The following is a 21,004-nucleotide window of genomic DNA, read 5'->3' as shown; positions in this document are numbered from 1 at the left end:
CAACCTGCCGCAAGTCCACAATATGAGGTGTGAGAAGTTGATTCCCCTGTGCCCCCAGCATAGAACTGGATTGAACTGTATCAAAATTGCAGTGCTGCTTTTGGCCGAGCTTCTTGTGAGTTCCTTACAATGTAGTCTCCTTGCTGTGTCTCTGATCCGTTTTATAGCTCTGGAGCTCACCGCTTGTCAACCTCCCTATGTCGTAATCTACCAGCTTTGAAACCCTGATCCCTGCTTTCTGAATTAGTCTATTTTTATCCTTTTATAACCTTGCACTGCTGCATTATGGATTATTTAGTTCCTTATTGTGAGCACAAAACCTAGACTCTGGAGCTAGTTCAGCGCAGAAATGTAGAACTCAATCCAGGGCACAGTATTAAATATCCAGGCACCTTCCGTGCAATGCTGATGCCAACAGGAGTGACGCTCGTGTCTTCTAATGTTGCCTAGTTGATGCCAGTCCAATGAAATCATGTGCCATTTTTGTTTACGCAACACGTAAATCTTTTTGGAGCCTCCTTGATGTTCTGCTAAGCAGAGAATATAGACGGAGGTGAAGAGGCTTGCAATTCAAGCTGTGCACAGGGTGAACTATCTGCTTGACTGATACTCTGGGCCTGCGGCTGTACTTCCGTTCATTCAGCTGATCTCCATCTGTGACTCAGGTAACACTTTTCCCTCAGTTTCCGCAGGCTTCCCCTTCCCTTCCATTTTATTCTGATGACGCAACTCCACATTCCTGTTAGGAGTGTTTTTCTGAGAGATTTTCTGAGAATTCATGCTTTTTCTGCTTCAGAGTATTTGGGAGATATCATTTTGACTCGTAAAGCCCTGTTGTTGAGTCCAATGGTGCACAGCTGCTCTTAATCTACTCAAAGAAAGTGAAAGTCCACTTGGGGGCTGATGTATTAGTGTTGTTTACAAGTTTAAGACTGATGAAAAGGGAGAGTTCAGTTTATCCAAGTTTGCTGGCTTAATAAGAAAACTTAGCTGGAAAAGAGCATTGAGGATCCAGGGAGTTTGCAAGTAAGCTTGGACAAGTCAGCGGAGAGCAGCTTAAACCAGAGCAGTCATTTCCTCGAACCTCCTAGTATTGCAGCACGAAAACTGATCTAATGTTGGTCTTGGCTGCACTTCCTGTCTGCGGCCCATATGTGCATTCCTTATTGACTGACGGAGGTGGTTAGAGGCTGTTCTGGCGATACAACCCTGAACTAATATAGAAGGGGCTATCAAAGTTACAGGTGAAGTGGGGAATTCATTGGGATAGTTATGAGTCTTTGCAATTCTTCACCCCAGAAGGTAGTGGATGGGTACTCAGTCATGAGTATATGGGAACTAAAGGAAGCTGATAATGGCTCTGAAGAGGGCACAGGAGATTTGTCAAGATTAGATTCAACTTTATTGTCATTGTGCTGAGTACAGATACAAAGCCAATGAAATGCAGTTAGCATCTAACCAGAAGTGCAAAAGAATAGTGTTATTTACAAAATAACTGCAAATAAAAAGTAAGTACTACAGCATACAGATATAAAAGTACTGAGACAGTACAATATGGGTGCAACACTGCTTAGCGCTGTGATGTGAGGTTCAGCAGGGTCACAGCCTATGGGAAGAAGCTCTTCCTGAGCCTGCTGGTGCGGGAGTGGAGGCTCCTGTAGTGCCTACCAGATGGGAGCAAAGTAAAAAGTCCATGGTTAGGGTGAGATTCATCCTTGATAATGCTTTTCGCCCTGCCCAGGCAGTGTTTATGGTAGACGTTCTCAATGGTGGGCAATTGGGTGCCGATAATCCGCTGGGCAGTTTTCACCACACGCTGGAGTGCTTTGTGGACCAATACGGGACAATTGCCATACCACACTGAGATGCAGCTGGTGAGTATGCTCTCAATGGTACAGCAGTAAATGTCTGTCAGTGTCGTGGGACAGAGGTGAGCCGTCTTGAAGCTCCTCAGGAAATAAAGGCGCTGTTGCGCTTTTTTGATCAGGATGGAGGAGTTCAGGGACCAGATGAGATAATTGGAAATGTGCCTTTGACAAAGTGTTTTAGTTGAGATACTGGATAGGCTGGGTTGGTTTTCCATGGATCAAGGTATGCAATGTTGAGGCATAGATAGGGTGGATGGTGAGAAACTTTGGCCCAATCTCGAGAAAGTCTGCAGATGCAGGAAATCTAAAGCAACACACACAAAATGCTGGAGGCATTCAGGTCAGACAGTAGACAGATGTTTCGACTGTCGACTGTTTACTCTTTTCCATTGATTTCTCCTGACCTCCTGAGTTCCAGCATTTTGTGTGTGTTGCTTTTCCCCAATGTGATATCTAAAACCCAAGGTCTTAGGCCAAGGGAAGGGGTTGGAGGAGATGCGAGAACCTAGCTTTTACCCAGGAAGACAGAAGTACTCTGCCTGAGAAAAGTGGTGGAAGCAGATTTAATTAAATATGCAATGTTTAAGTACCTGGATGAGCACTTGAATCACTGAGGCGTAGAAGGCCATCGTCCATCTGTTGGTGAATGGGATTAGTACAGATGGTCAGCATGGAGATGCCTGGTTTGGTGCTGTTGGGCTCTACGACTCTATAGTCAAAGTCAACATCCAAAGGCATCTGGGAATTGGGGGGATGAGATAGCTGTTTGGAGAAGGGTATGAAGCCAGCCATGGAATTGAATGAAAATCAAACTCCAGATATAAAATCACAGTGCTGGAAACACTCAGTTCAAGCAGCATCTGTGGAGAGAGAAAAATTGTTAGCATTTTTCGGGTTTCAGACACCTAGTCAAAACTAGAATAAAGTTAGTTTTTGAGTTGTGGAGGAGGGATGGGTAGAACAAAATCTTTAGGTGTGAACAAGTTAGTTGCTTCAACAGTTAGAAGGACATTATGCTTCTGTTATCTCTAAGAGCAGTACTATAGAATACTCACACTTGATGAACCGTATTGGGTCACCATTGTGTCATCTGTTAGCAGTGCCGTATGCCCAGTCGGTGGAAGGGTCAATTGAGTGGACAAGTCGAGTACAGTAAGTGCTCTCTGATCCCAGTGTCCGAGCAATGCAGACAGGAATATGAGTAGGGAATAGATGGGGACTTTGCAAACTGCAGACTTTTGGATGCAGTTGGGGAAGGGATGTGTTGGTGTATTCTGGAGGTAGCCCTGGTGTGAATGGTTTCAACCATAATAAAGGTCTGTGCAGTATTCCAGGAATGGTAGGGAGATTCAGGTTAGGAAAGCAAGGCTGCAAATAGTTTGGGTTGGCCCAAGATAGTAAATGGGGAAGTTATGGAATGAGTGACCAACAGGATAGATAATATATTTATCAGGAACAAGTATTCAGAGAGAAAGCTGCCATTAATAACCAACATGCTCAGAGCAAGTTTAGGGACCAAATGGTTCCTCTTTGTGTGTGTACAGATCTGAAATATTATGTTGTCAATAAACAGACATGTAAATTTAAATTATTTGATTTACTGAGATAAATAAATTTTCTCCCACTTTGGGCCTTTTTTTTATTCATCCAGATCAAGATTCTGTAATATTTCTCAATGTGATTCATGATCAGTATAGGATGACCAGTTCTGTATGCATGAAGTGAATTTTATTAAGAATGCAAGTCATCAAATTAGTGAAGGCATTTTCCAATTGTTTAATTGGGAATTGGCAATATCACCAAGGAGAAAGGTAATCCTTTTCATGAGATCGATGTGGAGATCTCTAAGCTGGGATGGTTCCAGGAGCTTGGGTTCCTCGTAATTGGACTAAGAGCATTTCCTACCATGTGACCAATACAGTTTCAAGCTATTTGACACTGCAGAACTAAAGCAGTTTTAATTCCATCTTGGTGTACTCTGCAGAACTACAAATTCCAAAATGAAACTAAGAACTTAGATGACTCCTAGAGAAGGTCCAGCTCTGGAAATGGATCCAGTCCTGACGAAAGTTCTCGGCCCAAAATGTTGACTGCTGTTTTCCATAGATGCTGCCTGACCTGAGTTCCTCCAGCATTTTGTGTGTGTTGCTTCAGATTTCCAGCATCTGCAGACTTTCTCATGTTTGTACTGGATCTTGCCTGCAGTTGATGGGGTTCAGAGATCCACAAAGATCACTGTGCATCACAGATCACCATTTCTGCTTGGTGTTGATTGCTCAAGACTTGAGAGAAACAATCTGTGATGTTGTGGAGGGCATTCATATTAACAGGGAGGAGATATTTGCAATCTTACAGTGCATCAAGGTGGATAGCCTGACCAAATGCATTTCAAACTTTAAGGAAAGCTAGAGAGAGGGAATTGTGGAGGCCCTTTTTGAAACATTTGCTTCATCACCACCACTGTCAGTTATAAAGTTCCTGAAGACAGGAAGGTTGTTGGTGTTCTGTTTAAAAAGGGTAGCAAGGACAAGCCAGGAGACTAGTCTGGTCTGCCTGAGATCAGAAGTGGGGAGGTTACTGGACGGAATTCTAAGGGACAGGATCTAGACTCTAGAAATCATGCTTGGTGAATATTCTAGTTGAAGAAGTAACTAAAAAGGTAGATAAGGGTAGGGCAGTAGATGCTGTCTATTTGGTGCTTAGCAAGGCCTTCGAGATCCCGCATGCAAGACAAGTCTGGAACGTTTGGTCCCATGGAATCCAAGCAGAGCGAGTTATGTGGGTTCAAAATTGCCTCAAAGGAAGGAGCAGAGGAGTGTTTGAAGGTTGCTTCTTGGAACAGAAGCCAGTGACTAATGGTGTCCTGCAGGGTTGGTGTTGGGACCCTTGGTATTCAATAGGTACATAAATGATTTGATTGCAGAAAATGGGTGTTCTAGATAGTGAAGGTTATTGCAGATTACAAGGGACCTTGATCAGCTAGGGAAATAGACTGAGGAGTGGCAAATGGATTTCAATACAGATAAATGTGAAGTGTGGCATTTTAGAAAGTTAAATCAGCGTAGAGCTTGTGCTACACTGGAGAGTATAATGAAACAGAGAGAAAAAAGGAGTATAAGTGCATAGTTAATTTAAAATGGCATTGGAGAGAGGCCTTCAGTTAAGGCATTGAGTATAGGAGCTGAGACATTATATTGCAGTTGCACAAGTTATTGGTAAAGCTGCACTTGTAACAGTTTTGGCCTTCCTGATACAGAAAACATGGGATTAAACTGAAAGTGCAGAAAAAAAAATCACGAGGATATAGCCAGGACTAGAGGGCCTGGTTAAGGCAGGTATAATAATATCATCGAAGAGGCACTTAAGGTTCATGGAAAATGGTGTGCCTTAGCAGGGTATGGACTGAACTCAAGAAATTGGGACCAGTTGCATGGGTGCCGTGTATGGTATGGACTTTTTGGGCTGAAGGGCCTGAATCCGTGATTTGTTCTGACTCTGGTGTGGCTGAAGTAAGATTAGCTTTGATCTGTTAGCATGGATTATGTCAGTGGAGGAGATACGATGTGTTCATTTGGATAAGAACTGTTAGCCAAGTTCTTTTAATAATAATAATAGTTCTCACAAATTGACTCCTAATCATTGGCCTTGGCAGAAGTCAGTTGTCTGGACAGTATTATCCTCCTGTACTGAGGCACACAGCCATGTTCCAATACCTTTTAGGAGCTGGCATCTTTTGGCTTCTCTGGCATTGTTCTCGAAGAACATTTACAGGCTCGTTAGCAACAGGTCCTCCAGGATAACTAACAAGAGCAAGTATCCCAGCCACTAACTTTAGCGCTGTCTTTCTATCAATCATCACTTGAAAAAACAGCTCCAAGCTGGTTGAGGGGTATAGAATTTACTCTGTTTAAGAGACTCTCATTGGAACTAGAGGCATTTTGATTATCAGTTTAAAATGCTATTTTTTAAATGCTGTTAATAGTAATCTCGCCCAGCCCAGACACTCCGATATGGATTTGCCTCCATTCTCTCCTGATCATTCCTGAATTTAACTGCTTCCTTTCCCTCCCTGAACCTTTCTGCCACTCCATCTTTAATTAATTTCTCAAACTTGCCTCTTTGGTCTTTTGTTTCTCTGTCCCAGTATCTCCTTGCTCAGTCTCGTGGTCTGATAACACTCCTGCAAAGTGTCGAGGCACAGCTTACCGTTGGGCAGAGCAGAATCAATATTATTCCCCTGCTTCTGATTAATTGCTGATTTCCATTGGCTGGTATTCAGTATTGGCACCTTCAGCCAGGAACAGGCTTGTAACAACCTCTGCAGGGCAGACATCAGAGTGTTAACTCGAATGTCTCTGGGTAACAAACCTGAGCTCTTTCTATTTTGGGCAACTATTATATCAGTACTGTTATAACACAATAGTTATTTATAAAAAATCTTGAACTGCAGTGAGTCATATTGTTAGAACAGAATAATGTAGCCTGTGTAATGCAGTGTACCCTATCCATCAAATGTATTATAACCAATTTGACTTATGGCAACATAATACAGGTAGGTCTGATATAAAACAAGCATTCAAAAAGGGTTGAGTGCCAATTGCTATTGTTTTAATTTTTACTGTGAAATGAATATTTCAGTAAAATCCACTATTGTTTGTGTCATCACTCCTGGGAAATGGTACCTAAAGGCTTTGCTGTACCATTAGGGTTTATACCTAATAAGGACACTATTATAAGGCCAGAACAAGCTATTAAGATTAGGCATCTCAGTCTTGGTCCAGGCCGTCCTCGTCATTTTGGGATTGGAAGTCATTGGGTTTAGGTCTTGCTGTAGATAGCCGAGAGGAAAATGAAGGCAGGCTCTCCAGAACAAGGGTTCAGGGACACAGTACTCCGAAAGTGGCGACACAGATCAAAATCCGGTTTAATATCACCACCATGTGTCGAGAAGTTTGTTACCTTAACGGGAGCAGTACAATGATAAATATCAAGAAAAATAAATCAATTACAGTAAGTATATATGTATATTATGCAGTTAAATTAAAAATAGAGCAAAAATGAAAAAAAATGAAGTAGTATCCATAGGTTCAATGTACATTTAGAAATCGGATGGCAGAGGGGAAGAAGCTGTTCTTGAATCACTGAGAGTGTGCTTTCAGGCTTCTGAAATCCCAATGTCAGGGTGCTGTTCATTGACTATAGCTCAGCATTTAACACCATCATACCCACAATCCTGATTGATAAGTTACAGAACCTGGGCTTCTGTACCTCCCTCTGCAATTGGATCTTCAACTTCCTAACCGGAAAACCACAGTCTGTGCAGATTGGTTATAATATCTCCTTGCTGACAACACTGGTGCACCTCGGGTGTGTGCTTAGCCCACTGCTCTGCTCTACTCTATTCCCATCACTATAGCTAGGCATTGCTCAAATACCATCTATAAGTTTGCTGATGATAGAATCACTGTTGGTAGAATCTGAGGTGGTGACGAGAGGGCGTACAGGAGTGAGATATGCCAACTAGTGGAATGGTGCCGCAGCAACAACCTAGCACTCAACGTCAGTATGACAAAAAAAGCTGATTATGGACTTCAGGAAGGGTAAGACGAAGGAACACATACCAATCCTCATAGAGGGATCAGAAATGGAGAGAGTGAGCAGTTTCAAGTTCCTGGGTCTCAAGATCTCTGAGTACCTAAGCCAGTCCCAACATATCGATGCAGCTAAAAAGAAGGCAAGATAGCAACTATACTTGATCAGGAGTTTGAAGAGATTTGGCATGTCAACAAGAACACTCAAAAACTTCTGTAGATGTACCTTTGAGAGCATTCTGACAGGCTGCGTCACTGTCTGGTGTGGGGGGGGGGGGGGGGGGCTACTGCTCAGGACCGAAAGAAGCTGCAAGGGTTGTAAATTTAGTCACCTCCATCTGAGTTACTAACCAGGACATCTTCAAGGCAGTGTCCATCATTAAGGACCTCCAGCACCCAGGGCATGCCCTTTTCTCACTGTTACCATCAGGTAGGAGGTACAGAAGCCTGAAGGCCAACACTCAGCGATTCAGCAACAGCTTCTTCCCCTCTGCCATCCGATTCCTAAATGGACATTGAACCCATGAACACTACCTCACGTCTTTAATATACAGTATATCATTTCTGTTTTTGCACGATTTTTAACATGTACTAATTGATTTACTTATTTATTATTATTATTTCTTTCTTAATTTATTGCATTGAACTGCTGCTGCTAAGTTAACAAATTTCACGACACATGCCGGTGACAATAAACCTGATTCTGATTCAGTGCCTCCTTCCTGATGGTAACAGTGAGAAAAGGGCGTGTCCTGGGTGCTGGAGGTCCTTCATAATGGACGCTGCCTTTCTGAGACACCGCTCCTTGGAAGATTTTTTGAATACTGCAGAAGCTAGTACCCATGTTGTAGCTGACTAATTTTATAACTTTCTGTAGCTTCATGCGATCCTGTGCAGTAGCACACACACCACCCCCGTCCCCCATACCTGACAGCCTTTCACAATGCCCTCCACGGTATATCTGTATGAGTTTTTGAGTGTTTTAAGTGACAAATCAAATCTCCTCAAACTCCTAACGAAATATAACTGCTGTCTTGGCTTTTTTTATAGCTGCATTGATATGTTGGGTCCAGGTTAGATCCTCAGAGATAGAAAGGGAGGTGAATAAGTCTTTTGACACCATGGCCCTCATTACTCAGAACCCTGAGTACAGGTACAGGATATCTTGTTGCAAGTTATTGATGAGATTGCACTTGGGATATTGCGTCCAATTCTGGTCACTATAATAGTAAGGGTAGCATTCAGCTGGAAAGAATTCAGAAAAGATTAATGCAGCTATTACCTGGGCTGGAGGGCTTGAGTTATGTGGAAAGGTGAAATTGGTTGGGACTTGTTTCCCTGGAGCATAATAGGCTGAGGGATAACTCCACCCCTGAAGTTTATAAAATCTTGAAAGGTGTGGATAAGATAAATGGGTATAAACTTTTTCCCATGGTAGAGGATTTCAAAACTAGAGGCTATAGTCTTAAAAGGTGAGAGGGGAAAGATTTATTAGGAACCTGAGGGAGCATCTCTTTCACCTGGAGGGTGATGCATAGGTGGAATGAGCTGCCAGAGGAAGCTGTAGAGGTGGCTACAAGTTATGACATTTATATTAAAAAAAAATTGGCATGTAGATGGGTAGGGAAGGTAAGGACTTTAGAAGCATATGGGCCAAATGCAGGAATTGGGACCAGCTCAGAGAGGTATCTTAGGACGTAAGATTTGTGTCATTGTTTCTGTGCTGTACAAATCTGACAATGCGTGGTTGTCCATCGTACCTGATGATAGGAAACCTGTGCGGGAGAGGCTTTAAAGTGGAAGAGCTGTTGCACTAAGACAGTTCCACTCTCTGGACCTCAGAAGTCTGGGTCCAGTGGCATGATTGCCATCCCAATTGGGCTCTTTGGTTGCAGTGGGTGACCATGATGACTACTGCGCCTTGACACACCCTTCGCTCTCCACAAAGTGGTGCAGAGCGGACTTCCTGGCCGTTGGATCTCATCTGCCCAGTCTGCTGGATGGTAGGACAGGTATATAGTGCCTCCTTGGGCGTGAGGCTCACCTGGTCTGTCGAAGTGGGGTGTGCCTGCTATCACATACAAACAGCCATTTGGAGCGTAGGAGTGTCCGGTGTAGACCGAAAGTGAGTGAGGTGCCAATCCCCTTCACCAGCGAAGCTGCGTCTTGAGAGGGAGATCTTCAACTCTCCACCTCTGAACAGCTGCTGCCTGACCTTCTCAGCAGCTCCAGCATTTTGTTTTTTTAATAACATCGCACAGGGTAGTTGCTCACTCTTTTGTGGGGTTTTGCTGTGCCTCAACAGCTGCTGTTTCTTTTACGTTAGCAATGTGACCACACACACCGGGTAAACACCACCGCAGAAATGTACGTTTCAATCTTCACCACAGGAGCCAGGAAAGGTCACCTGCCTTCTCGTCCTGTTCAGAGTTATCTGTGACTCCCATATGGGAATCTTACTTCGTCACTGATTCTGAAATGATCTAGTGTGCTACCCTACCAGTGCAACTAGATGTACTCCTCAGAGGTAATTGAGGACTGGTAGTAATCTTTCCTACTGGATCCTTTCCGCTGAGTATCCAGAAGGAGCGTGCTGCCTGAAGAATTTGACCAATCCTGGAGTCAGCGGTGGTGGCACTGGATGGCAAATGTCTGCTGCAGAGACTGGGTGAAGATCCTCTTTGTTCCATATTCAGAGTGACTTGTGGTAAATAATCAGCAATGCAAAGCATAACTTTTAAAAGGTAAGCTGAAATTAGCTGAATGTCTGATGTCCACAGGACAAACATGCCCAGGAGAGTAGCTGCCTCTGTGACGGTATTGGGTTAGCAAACATGAGGCCCCCCCACCCTGCCCCCAGCTCCTGTGACCCCCGTTCAATCCTCACTCTGTTGTCTGTCCTTGGACTTTGTGTGTTCTCCCTGTGACTGTGTGGTTTCCCTCTGGCCTCTCCATTTCCCTCCCACATCCCACAAGTGTGCGTGTTGGTAGATTAAGTGGCTGCTGTACATTGCACTACTGTGGGGAGTGGTAGAATTGGGGAGAGCTCATGGGCACCGGAAAAGCTTGAGGCTGGGTCAGTGGAAATGGTGTTGGTGTGGATTTGGTGGGTTAAGTAGCCTGTCTTTGTACAGTAGGATTACATGCCTCTAACTCTCTGCTATTCATACATGAAGAATCCTGTTAAGGGATGTGAGACATTGAAGAAGTATGTTTACAGATATTATACATGCTTTTGTACCGTTATTAATAAATGGTTCTGTTAATGTTCGGTAGCTGGTCCTTTAAGACTTCAAAATAGTAATCCAGTGAAAGACCAATGGGGATCAGTACAGCACCTAAACAGACCCTTCATAAATATTATACTGAACTAAGCAGCAATTAAACACCCAACTAAATTAATCCCTTCTGCACACAATGTCCATATCCCTCCACTCTCTGCACCAGTGTTCCCTCTAGCTGCACAGACCAACCATTGCTCTGAGCAGGATATTATTACAAGGCCTGAAAACCACACGGCACTTTTATATTGATGTTATATACAAGAAAAGTCCAGCTGTACGACAACAAGGCTAAGTGCGTGGGAGTATGTCAGCTACCGTGTGGCCGTCCACCTACGCAGCTTAGAGCGAACGGTTATGCACCTATCTAAGATCCTCTTAAACACCACTGTTGCATTTGCTTCTAAGAGCATCCTAGAAGCGCATTCCAAGCGCCCAGAAGAAAAAATACTTCCCGCACATCTCTTTTAAACCTACTCCCCTCACTTTAAGTTCATGCCCTCTAATATTTTGACCCTAAGGGGAAAATGCCAGCTGTCTACTCTATATCTCTCAATCTTTTAAACCTGAGTCTCTGACACTCAAGAAAACAACACAAGTTTGTCCAAGTATTGCACGTGCTGTGGTGAACTACATATACCTGTCTGGACATGTCCCCCCGCTGTGGCTCCTCCCACAGACCCCTGTATAAAGGCGATTGGAGGCACTGCTCCTCCCTCAGTCTCCAAGATGTTGTGTGGTGGTCTCTTGCAGCTAATAAAAGTCTATCGTTTGTCTCCCGTCTCCGAGAGTTATTGATGGTGCATCACGTGCCTTCTGATCCAAACAACATCCTGGTAAACCACGTCTGCACCCTGTCCAAAGCCTTCACAGAAATGAACCCAATTTTCTGGATGCAGCCTAACCAGTGTTTTATAAAACTGCAACTTTCTAACTCCCAACCTTAATGCCTTGACTAATAAAGGCAAGTATGCTATATATGTATTTCCTTTATCACCCTATTAAAAGAGCTGTGGACATGAAACCCAAGATCCCTTTGTGCTTCAACACTGTTAAAGGGTCTTAGTGATCTTTAAGATCCTTTCACTTGGTCAGATTAAACTCCATCTTCATCAACAGGGAAAGTAATCAGGTGAAATAAGTAAAGATATTTGACCTTTGATTCCAGATAAACCTAACATCTTTTGTCATTGTTCCTAATTACCCTCTGGCTGTTTTCCCAGTTCCCTCCTGAAAGGCCTGTTTTAAAAAAAATTTCTGACTGTCTCCTGGTCCTTGACTCAAACAAGGACAGATTGTCTTCCTCATTTTCATTTTTAATCTGGAAAAAGGTTTACACAGCACATTACAGGCCTTTTGGCTCACAATGTTGTGCCAGCCATGTAACCTACGCTAGAAACTGCCTAGAATTTCCCTAACGCGTAGCCCGCTGTCTTTCTAAGCTCCATGTATCTATCTGAGAGGCTCTTAAAAGACCCTATTGTATCCACTTCCACCACCGCTGCTGGCAGTACATACCACACACCCACCACTCTGTGTGGAAAAACTTACCCCTGACACCCCCTCGGTACCTATTCCCAGCGCCCTTGTGTTAGACATTTCAGCCCTGGGAAAAAGCCTCTGGCTTTCCACATGATCAATGCCCCTCATCATCTTGTACTCCTCTATCAGGTCACCTCTCATCCTCCATCGCTCCAAGGAGAAAAGGCCAAGAGCTCTCAACCTACTCTCATAAGGTACACCCTCCAATCCAGGCAACATCCTTGTAAATCTCCTCTGCACTCTCTCCATAGTACAGGTGCACTTTACGAATGTTCGCTTTACGCCACTTTACTTTTACAAAAGACCTACATTAGTAATCTGTTTTTGCATTACAAAAAGGATTTTCGCTTTTACGAAAATTTTCCCATATAAATTAATGGTTCTTCGCTTTACGCCATTTCGGCTTAAGAAAGGTTTCATAGGAACGCTCAACCTTTGAATCTACATCCTTCCTGTAGTGAGGTGACCAGAACTGAACACAATATTCCAAGTGGGGTCCAATCAAGGTCTTGTATAGCTGTGACGTTACCTCACGGCTCTTCAACTCAGTCCCATGGTCGATGAATGCCAACACACCATACGCCTTCTTAACAACACTGTCAACCTGCGCAGCACCTTTGAGTGTCCTATCGACACGGGCCCAAGATCCCTCTGATCCTCCACACTGCCAAGAGTCTTACCATTTATATTATATTCTGTCTTCAAGTTGGACCTATCAAAATGAACCACTTCACACTTCTCTCTCTCTCTGCCCGTCACTCTGCCTGTTCTCCATCTCCCTCTGGTGCTCCCCTCCCCCTTTCTTTCTCCCGAGGCCTCCCGTCCCATGATCCTTTCCCTTCTCCAGCTCCGTATCACTTTCGCCAATCACCTTTTCAGCTCTTAGCTTCATCCCACCCCCTCCGGTCTTCTCCTATCATTTCGCATTTCCCCCTCCCCCCTCTACTTTCAAATCTCTTTCTATCTTTCCTTTCGGTTAGTCCTGATGAAGGGTCTTGGCCCGAAACGTCGACAGTGCTTCTCCTTATAGATGCTGTCTGGCCTGCTGTGTTCCACCAGCATTTTGTGTGTGTTGTTTTCACTACACTTATATGGGTCCATCTGCCACTTCTCAGCTCAGTTCTGCATCCTATCAATGTCTCTCTAACCTCTGACAACCCTTCAAACTATCCACAACACCCCCCAACCTTTGTGTCATCGGCAAACTTACTAACCCACCCCTCTACTTCTTCATCCATGTCATTTATAAAAATCACAAACAGGATCCCTGCAGAACACCACTGGTCACCGACCTCCATGCAGAATATGAGCCATCTACAACCACCCTTTGCCTTCTGTGGGCACGCCAGTTCTGGATCCACAAAGCAATGTCCCCTTGGATCCCATGCCTCCTTACTTTCTCAATAAGCCTTGCATGGTGTACCTTATCAACTGGCTTACTGAAATCCATATACACTACATCTACTGCTCTACCTTCATCACTGTGTTTGATCAAACATCCCTTTGCATTTTGGGCAATTCAAGCAATGTTCCACCTACTAATTTGGCCTCTGAATAGCTACACTGTTTGAACCAAAGTTAATTTAATATTAGTGTATTTGAAGCTAGCGCTCCTACCCTGTTGCTACCCACCTATTTGGGCGAACCAATGTCTCAGCCCTGAGACAAGCAATGCAAAAGAAAAACGTTAAAATAGTATTGAAGGGGAGTTGCTTCCCTCTGTGAACTGGTGTGAATAGGTATTGGGAGGTGTGGCTTCTGTTAATGTTTTATGGTGCATTGATCCAGAATAGGGAGTTAGACAGGAGCTGGTTCTTCAATTCAATTAAATAACTTTTGCGTTTAAAAGTTATACAGAGCAAGATACTACCAGGTGGTTCACTAAAATTAGAAACATAGAACATAGAAAACCTACAGCACAATACAGGCCCTTCGGCCCACAAAGCTGTGCTGAACATGTCCTTGCCTTAGAAATTACCTAGGATTACCCACAGCCCTCTATTCTTCTAAGTTCCATGTACCTATCAAGGAGTCTCTTAAAACACCCTATCGTATTCGCCTCCACCACCATCGCCGGCAGCCCATTCCATGCGCTTGCCACTCTCTACGTTAAAAAAAATTTACCTCTGATATCTCCTCCGTACCTACTTTCAAGCACCTTAAAACTGTGCCCTCTCGTGCTAACCATTTCAGCCCTGGGGAAAAGCCTCCGACTATCCACATGATCAATGCCTCTCATCGTCTTGTGCACCTCTATCAGGTCACCTCTCATCCTCCGTCACAGCAGGAAAAAAGGCCAAGTTCACCCAACCTATTCTCGTAAGGCATGCTCCCCAATCCAGGCAACGTCCTTGTAAATCTCCTCTGCTCCCTTTCTATGGCTTCCACATCCTTCCTGTAGTGCGGCAACCAAAACTGAGAACAGTACTCCAAGTGGGGTCTGACCAGGGTCCTATATAGCTGCAACATTACCTCTCAGCTCCAAAAATCAATCCCACGATTGATGAAAGCCAATGCACCGTATGCCTTCTTAAACACAGTGTCAACCTGCACAGCAGCTTTGAGTGTCCTATGGACTTGGACCCTAAGATCCCTCTGATCCTCCACACTGCCAAGAGTCTTACCATTAATACTATATTCTGCCATCATATTTGACTAATCAAAATGAACCACTTCACACTTATCTGGGTTGAACTCCATCTGCCACTTCTCAGCCCAGTTTTGCATCCTATCAATGTCCTGCTGTAACCTCTGACAGCCCTCCACACTATCCACAACACCTCCAATCTTTGTGTCATCAGCAAACTTACTAACCCATCCCTCCACTTCCTCATCCAGGTCATTTATAAAAATCACAAAGAGTAGGGGTCCCAGAACAGATCGCTGAGGCACACCACTGGTCACCGGCCTCCATGCAGAATATGACCCGTCTACAACCACTCTTTGCCTTCTGTGGGCAAGCCAGTTCTGGATCCACAAAGCAATGTCCCCTTGGATCCTATGCCTCCTCACTTTCTCAATAAGCCTTGCATGGGGTACCTTATCAAATGCCTTGCTGAAATCCACAGACTACATCTGTGGTTCTACCTTCATCAATGTGTTTAGTCACATCCTCAAAAAATTCAATCAGGCTGTAAGGCATGACCTGCCTTTGACAAAGCCATGCTAACTATTCCTAATCATATCATGCCTCTCCAAATGTTCATAAATCCTGCTTCTCAGGATCTTCTCCATCAACCTACCAACCACTGAAGTAAGACTCACTGGTCTATAATTTCCTGGGCTATCTCTATTCCCTTTCTTGAATAAAGGAACAGCATCTCCAACCCTCCAATCCTCCGGAACCCCTCCCGTCCCCATTGATAATGCAAAGATCATCCCCAGAGGCTCAGCAATCTCCTCCCTCGCCTCCTACAGTAGCCTGGAGTACATTTTGTCCAGTCCCAGCTACTTATCCAACTTGATGCTTTCCAAAAGCTCCAGCATATCCTCTTTCTTAATATCAACATGCTCAAGCTTTTCAGTCCACTGTAAGTCATCCGTACAATTTCCAAGATCCTTTTCCGTAGTGAATACTGAAGCAAAGTATTCATTAAGTACCTCTGCCATCTCCTTCGGTTGCATACACACTTTTCCACTGTCACACTTGATTGGTCCTATTCTCTCACATCTTATCCTCTTGCTCTTCAAATTCATGTAGAATGCCTTGGAGTTTTCCTTAATCCTGTCTGCCAAGGCCTTCTCACGGTCCCTACTGGCTCTCCTAATTTCATTCTTAAGCTCCTTCCTGCAAGCCTTATAATCTTCTAGATCGCTATCATTACCTAGTTTTTTTTTTAACCTTTTGTAAGCTTTTCTTTTCTTCTTGACTAGATTTATAACAGCCTTTGTACACCACGGTTCCTGTACCCCTCCATCCTTTCCCTGTCTCATTGGAACATACCTATGCAGAACTCCATGCAAATATCCCCTGAACATTTGTCACATTTCTTCCGTACATTTCCCTGAGACCATCTGTTCCCAATTTCTGCTTCCAAGTTCCTGCCTGATAGCCTCATATTTCCTCTTACTCCAGTTAAACGCTTTCCTAACTTGTCCGTTCCTATCCCTCTCCAATGCTATTATAAAGATAGAATTGTGATCACTACCTCCAAAATGCTCTCCCACTGAGAGATCTGACACCTGACCAGGTTCATTTCCCAATACCAGATCAAGTACAGCCTCTCCTCTTGTAGGCTTATCTACATATTGTGTCAAGAAACCTTCCTGAACACACCTAACAAGCTGTACCCCATCTAAACCCTTCACTCTAGGGAGATGCCAATCGATATTTGGAAAATTAAAATCTCCTACTATGACAACCCTGTTATTATTACACCTTTCCAGAATCTGTCTCCCTATTTGCTCCTCGATGTCCCTGTTACTATTGGGTGGTCTATAAAAAACACCCAGTAAAGTTATTGACCCCTTCCTATTCCTAACTTACACCCACAGAGACTTTGTAGACAATCCCTCTATGACTTCCTCCTTTTCTGCAGCTGTGGCACTATCTCTGATCAACAGTGCCACGCCCCCGCCTCTTTTGCCTCCCTCCCTGTCCTTTCTGAAACATCTAAAGCTTGGCACTCGAAGTAACCATTCCTGCCCCTGAGCCATCCAAGTCTCTGTAATGGCCACAACATCACAGCTCCAAGTACTGATCCACGCTCTAAGCTCATCCACTTTTGTTCATAATACTCCTTGCATTAAAACAGACGCATCTCAAACCATCGGTCTGAACGTGTCCCTTCTCCATTACCTGCCTATCCTCCCTCTTGCACTGTCTCCAAGCTTTCTCTACTTGTGAGCCAACAGCCTCTTCCTCATCTCTTCAGTTTGGTTCCCACCCCCATAAATATTCATCTGTAAAGCATTTTACAATATAATACCATCATTCCAAATAAAGGGATTCCTAAGCTCTGGAACCTGGGTCTTAGCACTCAGATTTGCAGCTGGATCTTCAACTTCCTCACAGACAGGACCCAGGCTGTAAAAATAGGGGACAAGCTCTCCTCTACAATCACTCTGAGCACCGGTGCCCCCACAAGGCTGTGTACTCAGCCCCCTGCTGTACTCACTGTACACCCATGATTGCGTAGCCAAGTTTCCATCAAACTCAATATATAAGTTTGCTGATGACACCACAATTGTAGGCTGTATCTTGGGTAATGATGAGTCTGAGTACAGAGAGGAAATTAAGAACCTGTTGGCATGGTGCGAAGACAATAATCTATCCCTCAATGTCAGCAAGACGAAGGAATTGGTTGTTGACTTCAGAAGGAGTAGCGGACCGCACAACCCCATCTACATTGGTGGTGCGCTGGTGGAACAGGTCAAAAGTTTTAAGTTCCTCGGGGTGAATATCTCAAATGACCTGACTTGGTCTAACCAAGCAGAGTCCACTGCCAAGAAGGCCCACCAGCACCTTTAATTCCTGAGAAACCTGAAGAAATGTAGCCTGTCCCCTAAAACCCTCACTAATTTTTACAGGTGCACCGTAGAAAGCATTCTTCTAGGGTGCATCACAACCTGGTATGGAAGTTATCCTGTCCAAGACCGGAAGAAGCTGCAGAAGATCGTGAACATAGCCCAGCACATCACATAAACCAATCTTCCATCCTTGGACTCACTTTACACCACATGCTGTCGGAGCAGTGCTGCCAGAATAATCAACACACCCAGCCAACACACTTTTTGTCTCACTTCCCTCTGGGAGAATGTACAGGAGCATGAAGATTTGTACGGCCAGATTTGGGAACAGCTTCTTTCCAACTGTGATAAGACTGCTGAACAGATCCTGACCCAGATCTGGGCCGTACCTTCCAAATATCTGGACCTGACTTGCACTACCTTACTTTCCCTTTTCTATTTTCTAATTATGATTTATAATTTAAATTTTTGTTATATTTATTTCTATTTGTACTTCAGGGATCACGAAGCGCAGAAACAAATATCACTGATGATTGTACGCTCTAGTATCAATTGTTTGGTGACAATAAAGTAAATATGATGTATTAACATTGGAATGTGCACTTGATACTAAAGTTGTTAAAAATCTTAACTCCTGGATTTCAAAACAAATATTAATTTGGATTAAATTGGAAATGGTCCATAATGGCATATTTTTCAAACATAGAATGGTACAGTATGGGCAAACTTCTTCAGCCCACAATGTTTGGACAGAATACAATGCTGATTTAAACTAATTCTCCTTTGCCTGTAAGTGGTCCATTTCCCTCCATTCTTTGCATATTAATGTATTTATCTAATAGCCACTTAAGCACCACTATGCTGTTTGCATTCACCACTATCCATCTGTCTGCCTGATCTATGCTGCTTAATCTTATAAATGTCTGTCAGATCCCTCCTGGATGCCTGGAACGTTGTCTCCACACCCCTCTGCCCATGGGAGGACTGCAGTGAGGAGGAATCGGTGCCCCACCTCTTTGCACACTGTGGGTTCGCCGAGAAGGTGTGGAGGAGGATGGAAGGGACAGTGTCGAGGTTCATCCCCAGCAGCTGCGTAACAGAGGACTCTCTGATCTACGGGCTGTTCCCGGGGACGCACACGGAGACCAACATCCGGTGCTGCTGGCAGATCATCAACTTGGTGAAAGACACTCTTTGGTCGGCCCGAAACTTGATGGTCTACCAGCACACGAGATGTCCGTGGGGGAATGCAGCCGACTGGCACATTCTCGGCTGCAGGAGTACGTGCTGAGGGATGCACTCAAACTTGGTGCAGCCATCGCAAGGGCCTGGTGGGGAAGGACCATTCTAGGGTTCTTCTCCCGCAGGAGTTGAGGGGTAAGAGGGAGGGGTGTATACCTCTCAACAAGGGTATATAAATATGAAATAACAGAATGCCACCTGGGTGGCTAAAAGTGTGAAAATGTAAAGACCATAAGGGAAACATTTGTTAAGGATTGAGAGTCATTGAATGGTTTATTGTACATAATTTTATTTTTGAATAAAGTATATTTTGTTTAATAAAAAAATGTCTGTCAGGACTCCTCTCAACTTCTGATACTCTAGAAAACAACACAAGCTTGTCCAGCCTCTCCTTACAGTCCAGTCCTCTTTTGCACCCTCTCCAAAGTCTCCACACCCTTCCAATAAGGGGACAAACAGAACTGCGCACAGCACTCCTAGATCCCTCTGTACATCAAAGTCCAGTGGAGGAAAAGGGAATTATTGACAGAAATTTTGGGATTTCTATGTTAAATGGGCATTTTTCAGGAGTCACTATGCTCCATTGTGCAATAATAATTGTGTAATTATCTGTACAACCACTAAATTCAACCCATCTGTCCCTCTACAATCTGCCTTACTTGGCATGATTAACTTATTATTATTTATGGTTTTATATTGCTATATTTCTTCACTATTCTTGGTTGGTGTGGCTGTAACAAAACCCAGTTTCCCTCGGGATCAATAAAGTATGTCTGTCTGTCATTAATCATCACGGGAGATGGCACGGCAGTGCTGACAGAACAGTCTGGAGAGCTACAATGTCCATGGTTTTAGCTTCCCCTGCTGGGGAGACCAAACACACAGCTCCTTATCCTAAAGTCCTCCGTTGCCAAGAATTAATTGAAACTGTTTAAAAATGAAACGTGTAGCTATAATTACCAGCACTAATTCACAAAGCCAGCCCCTAAGATAGTATTCAGGATATTAATAAAATACCCCTTGCTGAGCAGCCCTTGTTCCTGATGTTATCTCTCTGGGACAATCAATGTCATTAAGGACCTGAAAAGATAGCAACTTCTCTTTCTGACATGCTGAGCATTTCCAGCTTTTTAATGTTCCAGTAAATAGTGCACGAGTTTATTAATCAGTCCACTAATTGGAGTAGGCTACAAGCTATTTACAAAAAAGAAGACCCAGGTTCCATTTCAAGCATACCTCACATCACTCCTCTACCTCCAACCTCCTTCTTTCCCTACAGACTATCCAACAACTTTCCACACCCTTTCACAGAGAGAAATGCTAAATTAACTCAGTAGAATTTCTGGGAGCTCCGATGCTCTTGATGATATTGAGCACACAAACTTATTATCAGTGTGATACCTGGCCCTGCTCGGAGCTGGGAAGACAGGCGATCACCAGAAAGGCTGTAAGTAAGGTTGTTACAGGCAAATGCGCCAAATACACAAAGCCGAAGTCTGAATTTACAAACAGTATAAACTTGCGCAAAGAAAACTGAAAGTGCATCAGGCAGCATCTATATAATAGAAAAGAGTTAAAGTTGCAAGTTGAAGACTGTTTCTCAGAACTAACAGAGAAAAAAATGTTGGTTTTAAGTTGAAAAGGGGATAGAGATAAAAGAGATTGCAGACAGACAGACTGACAGACATACTTTATTGATCCCGAGGGAAATTGGGTTTCGTTACAGTCGCACCAACCAAGAATAGTGTAGAAATATAGCAATATAAAATAATAAATAATTAAATAATAATAAGTAAATTATGCCGTGGAAATAAGTCCAGGACCAGCCTATTGGCTCAGGGTGTCTGACCCTCCGAGGGAGGAGTTGTAAAGTTTGATGGCCACAGGCAGAAACATAGAAAATAGGTGCAGGAGTAGGCCATTTGGCCCTTCAAGCCTGCACCGCCATTCAGTATGATTATGTGCTGATCATCCAACTCAGAACCCTGTACCTGCTTTCTCTCCATACCAC

General features: G+C 43.8%; 1 protein-coding gene across 1 annotated transcript in view; it reads left to right on the top strand.

Annotated features, from left to right (window-relative positions):
* Window positions 1-288: 288 nt before the first annotated feature.
* The window catches only part of LOC140733124 (TOG array regulator of axonemal microtubules protein 2-like), a 110,825-nt gene continuing 90,109 nt past the window's right edge, over window positions 289-21,004 (top strand). Inside the window, exon 1 of the mRNA XM_073056007.1 lies at window positions 289-665. The gene's annotated coding sequence lies outside the window, so the exon portion shown is untranslated. The remainder of the gene's footprint in view (window positions 666-21,004) is intronic.

Source organism: Hemitrygon akajei, chromosome 9 (assembly GCF_048418815.1).
Source record: "Hemitrygon akajei chromosome 9, sHemAka1.3, whole genome shotgun sequence".
Lineage (NCBI taxonomy): Eukaryota > Metazoa > Chordata > Chondrichthyes > Myliobatiformes > Dasyatidae > Hemitrygon > Hemitrygon akajei.
The sequence above is the reverse complement of the archived record's forward strand: the minus strand, read 5'-3'. Positions and strand labels throughout refer to the sequence as shown.